The 5,479-nt window shown below is 36.6% G+C and overlaps 1 pseudogene; it reads left to right on the top strand.

Annotated features, from left to right (window-relative positions):
• Positions 1–2,191: 2,191 nt before the first annotated feature.
• LOC127183723 (nucleophosmin-like) lies at positions 2,192–3,174 on the top strand (annotated as a pseudogene).
• The last annotated feature ends 2,305 nt before the right edge of the window (positions 3,175–5,479 follow it).

Here is a 5,479-nt window from a genome sequence, read left to right as displayed (position 1 = left end):
TCTGGCTGTTACTGATTGTGTTTGTATGCTGATATCTAGGCAACTGGGTTGGGGAAGATTGTAACCCTCATTTCTGATAGCTGCTCTTATTTTGTTAATAGATGTTTTATTCCTTGGTTTTTGTTTCCCTCTCTAGTTCTTAGTACAGAATTTCCCTCTCTAGGAAATTCTTCTGATAGGTGTGTGCACCGAGGATTGCTGCTATGTTATGTTTTTAGGTATTAGGAGCTTACAGTTAAAAATGATGATGGGCAAGGATGGGAGAGGCCTTGAGGGGGTCTAAAGAATAATGTACAATATTCCCCCAGGATTGGCTTAGTCCCTTGGTAACAGGGGTCAGAAGATGAGGAGAGGCCACAGAGAGTGGTCTTCTATAGAGTTAGGGATACATCAATTGTGTTTGAGGGATGGAATAAAATAACTAGTGGTGGACAGAGTTAGGAGAGGAAGACCTATGTGATCCACTGGGGATGAGGAAGGCAGGGCTGGGAAGTGGAAGGCTGTAGCAGGTTTGCTACAGAGCTGGGGGTAAGACTGGGTGATTGGTTTTGGAGGAGCTGAGGGAAAGGTGAAGATCTTCAATGAGCCTACCTGACTCCCTGGCTGGAGTGGACTATGGGCTCTTAGGAAGTGCCTTCTTAGAAAAGCAATGCCATAAGGCATTGTCATTTTTGTAGTGTTTATTTCTGTAGTGTCTCTTAGTCTTATTCACTCACTAGGTATATTCACCTGAAAATTATAGTTGCCCAAACAGCCAGCTGATGAATGAAACACCATGCAAGCATAGAGTTCATGAATGGAGATGTCAGAAGCAGACCTATCAATTGTCATGATACAGTTCAGGAGAGATTGGCTCAAGTAGCTGCAAGCTAAAGTTTTGTCCCTAAGTGTGGCAAACATATCGGAAAGAGATATAATTGGGGGGGGGGGACTACTTTTTTCTTTTAAGTGGGTGTCAATTGCAGACAGTTTCCTGGTTGGAATGGGATCCTGTGTCCACTACCCCTTCTTAGAATTAGAACCCTTCTGACCTGTGCCTGGGCAAGCCTGGTATGTGCTTCACCCCATGTTCTACAGTAGATGGCCAATACAACATAAACTCAATGTTATTTTTTTAGTCTTTGTGTCTCATATTTCTTTGTTTGGGTATTTTCTTTGTCTTGCTTGTCTTCTGCTTGAATATTATGGTTGCCAATTTTGTGTTTTTATACTACTTATGGGTTATTTTTCTATTTTTCTTCTTTTTACATTCTGGACTGTTTGTTTTGCTTTGGTTTTTTTGTTTGTTTGTTTGTTTCCTTTTTTCCTGTTTGTTGGCTTGAGATGGGGGGCATATAGTTATATTGTGTGTGTAGGGAAGTGGAAAGAATCTGGGAGAAGTTAGGGGGTGAGAAACCCATGGTTAGACTATACTGTGTAAAAATAATTTTTAAAAATGTTTTGTCTTGAAGCCAACAAGTGAGCTTAGGATCTAAAATTAAGAATCCTATTCCTCATGACAGCAAGAATTCAAAAGCATTAAAAGAACAGCTGGGAGATGCTGATGTGCCATAACAGAAATAGCTGCATCTTGAGTAAGTTCAGAATAGTTACCAAGTAGCAGTAAAATTTAAACACAGATAATTACAATTCATTATGATGCACCTCTCATCCACTGAACAGATAGCATATGACACAAATTTCATGCAGTACTAAAAAACATAGTTTAGACATTCTTTAGGGTTTATTTGTTTGTTTGTTTTATATTTGTTTTTACTTTATGTGTATGTGTGTTTTGCTGGCATCTATGCACTGTGTTCATGTAGTCCTCACAGATGTCAAAAAGGAAACCAGAAGAGATGTTGACTTCACTATAACTGGAGTTACAGATAGTTGGAAGGCAACATGAGTGTGATAGCAATTAAATCAATGTCCTCTGGAAAAACAGAGCCACTGAGCCATTTCTAGCACCAATTTGGGCATTCTTAAATTCTTGTTGGCATTCGCTAAAATGCAGAAGTTTAGGATGGCCTAGACAATGAATGAATATAAAACTCTGAATACATTCTTCCTGAAAAGACTCTTCATTTCTTCCTGCTATGCTTTCCTGCTTTTTAGCAGTAAACAGGCACCCAAGATGGAATGTGGACCCTGTGTGAGAATTCACAACGTGGATCTTAATCAGCCTTTGTTCAGACTGCTCCCCAAGAACCATACTTTTAACATAATGGGATGATGTGAAGTTGAGGAAAGTAAGGAGCCATCCAGGGACATTTATGAAATGAAAGGGGCTTGGTGTGATTCTGTCTTGCATGTCTGTTCTGAGCAGCAGTAAGTAGTTTCCTCTTCTGATTTCTCTAACACCCAAGTGCACCTCCTTCTCATGGAAGACTCAACAGACATGGACATAGCCCTCTTAGGCTGCAGAACTACCATTTCAATTGTGAGCTAAAGGCTGACTAAGATTATCACTTTACAGTGCATAATGGTGAAAATGAGCACCAGTTATCATTAAGAACAGTCAGTTTAGGGCAGCAAACGCAGAATTAGACGTCATAGAGGCAGAAGCAATGAAGTATGAAGGCAGTCCAATTAAAGGAACACTGACAACTTTGAAAATGTCTGTACAACAAATGGCTTCCCTTGGGTGCTTTGAAATTACACCACCTGTGGTCTTAAGGTTGAAGTGTGGGTCAGGGCTGGTGCACATTAGTGGCAGCTATTAGCTATAGAGGAAGATGAAGAATCCGAAGATGAGGGTGAGGAAGATGTAAAATTCATAAATATGTCTGGAAAGTGATCTGCCCCTGGAGGTGGTAACCAATTCCCACAGAAAAAAGGAAAACTTGAAGAAGATGATGAGGATGGTGGCAAAGATAATAATGAGGATGATGAAGAAGAAATTGATGATTTTTGATGAAGAAAAAGTTCCAGTGTACAAAAATCAAACCCAGATGAAAAAGACTTAAAACCATCAACACCAAGATAAAAGGGTCAAGAGTCCTTCAAAAAACAGGAAAAACTCCTAAAACATCAAAAGCATCCATAACTAAGGCAAAAAATGCAAGCAAGTATAGACAAAGGTAGTTCTCTTTCCAAATGGAAGCCAAGTTCATTAATTATGTGAAGAATTGCTTCCTGATGACTGACCAAGAGGCTATTCAAGATCTCTGGCAGTGAAAGAAGTCTCTTTAAGAAAATGGTTTAAACAGTTTGAAATACTGTGTCTTACTTCATTTCTTAAACAGTTAATATCTGGCTGTCCCTTTTATGAAGCTAAGTGAGAACTTTTCCTACTTTGTTTGATAAATGTTGTCCAAGTTCTGTTGGCAAGAATGTGTTGTCTAAAATGCCTGTTTAGTTTTCAAAGATGAAGTTCCACAGTTTGCTTGGTTGTTGCTGTTTTTTTACTTTGTTTGTTTGTTTTTTGTTTGTTTGGGTTTGTTTGTTTTTTGTTTTTTAGTTTTTCAACACAAGGCCTTGACTGGCATACTCACTCTCGAGACCAGGTTGGCCTTGAACTCACGGCGATCCACCTGACTCTGTCTCCCAAGTGCTGAGATAAAAGGCGAGTGCCACAATGCTCAGCCTTTACTTGGTTTTAAGCATGTATGGCGTATTTTGATAGGACATAGTAATAGTGGTGGTCAGATGTGGAAATGGTAGGGAGACAAAAATACACATGGGAAATAAACTCAGTATTTTAATAAAGTAAAGAAAAAGAGAGAGAGAGAGAGAAAGAAAGAAAGAAAGAAAGAAAGAAAGAAAGAAAGAAAGAAAGAAATGAGACGAAGAACTGCAATACGAGAGTCAAGGGGAAAATGTAGGTCTGGATAGAATCTGAGAGTCAATCAAATTATGTAAGAAATAAGAGTTATCATAACAAACACAAGTAGAAGAAAAAAGAAGGGCAATTTTTAAGAACTAAATAAAACAAATACAAATAAGAAAATAAAGCCATAATATGTTGCTTGCATCTGAAAGAAAACAATATTTACATAGGAATAAAATGCAAATATAGCTTATTGATGAACTTTTATGCATCTTAATGTTTTAAATATGTAAAATATACAAATATAGCCACCATACATTGCAAATACATAAATATGGTAATATTTCACAATTATTCTAAGTTGTAAGAAATAAGAATTCTCTACAGATACTGAAACCATTGTTGACCATCATATTCTCTTTTCCAGCTTCCAGAAACGATTGTTCTCATGACTTGTGTATCGCCAAAGCTTTCTATTTTGTAGATATATTATTTTATATAAATATCTGCATATTTTTATATAAACATCTCTCTGAAAATCAAAGGCTATCTTTTCCCTATACTCTACAACCCATTCCATGTTGTTATCTACATTTTTATAACATTCTAAATTCAATCATATTATTGCTGCTTTTACTCCTTTAATTAATTAATAGTTAGAATTGATATTTATTTTATGAATTTGTTAACTACTGCTCCAGGTATTTCAAACAACAATCATCTAGTTTTTAGTAGTAGTTTATAAAAGCCTCTGATGGCTACCTCTCAGAGCATTCAAAATATCTCCATAGATATATCTCAACAAGACACTTGCCACCAAACCTGATGATCTGAGTCCAATTCCTCAGGTCAAAAAAAGTAGAAGAAAAAGCATTAGTTCCTGCAAACTGTCACCTAACTGCCACATGTATGCATAGTATGCACTGCACACACACACACACACACACACACACACACACACACACACACACACCCCTACTGAAAATTAAAAATTAAATGTTATTGTCATAAATGAAATAAAGAAAATAAATAAATGATAAAGGAAATGTTTTACTGTCACTCTTAAATGATGGGTTAAGCCTGAATAGACTCATTTTCTTCCAACTCTTTCTCTCCACGCATATATTTCTGTAGATGACAAATTCCATTGTTTAATATTTTCCTGTTTCTTCTGAGATTTATTTCACAACCATTAATGGCTGATGATTAATACAGGTTTCCCCTCTCATGGTATAGATTATCTTCTTTGATTCAGAAAAGACTTCTGACCTGAATAATTGCTTAGAATAATAAAGAATTTCTTCATCTTCTTTCTCCGCTCTAAAATCATCTTGTCAACATGAAGTTAACTGCTCTCTTTTCCACTTCTTAACTTTGACTTTGTGTTTTTCGTCTAGTTACCTCGGTGTCACACCGGCGTGGTCTACTCTCTAATATCTTTTATTATCACATTATTGTTAACTTGATTGTTCCTGTTCCACAACACAGCCAGAATGGTGCTCATTGCTTACCCATATAATGTTTTCTTTCTTTTTTTTTTTCACATAAGTCCTTGTCCCTGCTTAGCAGCTTGCTCTTATTATTGCTGAGACTATTATCTCTGTCAGAATAATATACATTTATTTTAATCTCTCTTCACAAAAAATTTTGATGTTTCCATAAACTTTTCTTACCATGGTTATTTTCCCTTTAGAACTGCAGAAAACTTTTCTATTTTACTTGTCACAT

This window comes from Acomys russatus, chromosome 31 (genome assembly GCF_903995435.1).
Source record: "Acomys russatus chromosome 31, mAcoRus1.1, whole genome shotgun sequence".
NCBI lineage: Eukaryota > Metazoa > Chordata > Mammalia > Rodentia > Muridae > Acomys > Acomys russatus.
This window is presented reverse-complemented; position numbering and strand designations above follow the sequence as displayed.